Below are 1,083 nucleotides of genomic sequence, written 5' to 3' on the forward strand. Positions count from 1 at the left end.
GACATCCCAGGCCAGGCTGGACGGGGCTCTGAGCAACCTGAGCTGGTGCAGATGTCCCTGCTCATGGCAGGGGGGCACTGGGGGGGCTGGGGAGGTCCCTTCAACACAAACCTTTTTATGATTCTCTGATTAACCTTACCGGTATCCTATGAAATCTTTGTTTCAGTTTTGCTTCTCATTATACTTCTTTCTAGGATCAGTCTAGTTTATCTAAATTTGAAATTGTCATACTCTTGGAAAGCTCAACATTAATAAAGCAGTGATCATATCAGAGCTGGCAGGTAACAGCTGGTTGTCAATTCCCCTTCCCTGCCAGCTGTACTTCTAAAATTCACAGAAACTCTTTTTCCACAAAGCTACAGAACTTGTGCTGGTAGACTCTGCTGCCAGATTCCCACTGAGAAACCTCTCTAGTGAGGTCATATCATTGGGGGGAAAGAAAACAAAGATTCTGGGGTTCAGAATGGTAAAAAGCAAGTGAAAAGGAAAATAAGTATTAGTCAACCTCCAAGTCCTTGTCTGCATTATCTACCTGAAAGGAGGTTGCAGCACGGAGGGTGTTGGTCCCTTCTTCCAAGGAACAAGCGCCAGGAGCAGAGGAAACGGCCTCAAGTTGCGCCAGGGGAGGTTGAGGTTGGATCTGGGGACCAATTTCTTCCCCAAAGGGCTGTGGGGCATTGGAACAGGCTGCCCAGGGCAGTGCTGGAGTCACCATCCCTGGAGGGGTTGGACAGACGGACATGAGGTTCTCAGGGACATGGGGCAGTGCCAGGGCTGGGTTATGGTGAGCACTCATCTACAGAAACAACTTTGGTTTACGTTACCTACAGATACACACAGCCAGTACACAGGCGTGCATACTTCCCTTCTCAGCTGAATCAAGCCATGTTCTTTCTATTACTTAATCTCCTGGGAACTTTCTTTACTCAGGATTTTCCTAGGAGGCATCTGTATTGTGTATATGTAATGTAATTAGGATGCATTTGCTGTGCATCCATATGGGTGAGCTGTAGGCACAGAAAAGTTGCACATTAGAACAGTGAAATTAAATCTCCTGCTTCTAGCCATCACACATTTGTTAGC

This window comes from Caloenas nicobarica, chromosome 3 (assembly GCF_036013445.1).
Source record: "Caloenas nicobarica isolate bCalNic1 chromosome 3, bCalNic1.hap1, whole genome shotgun sequence".
NCBI lineage: Eukaryota > Metazoa > Chordata > Aves > Columbiformes > Columbidae > Caloenas > Caloenas nicobarica.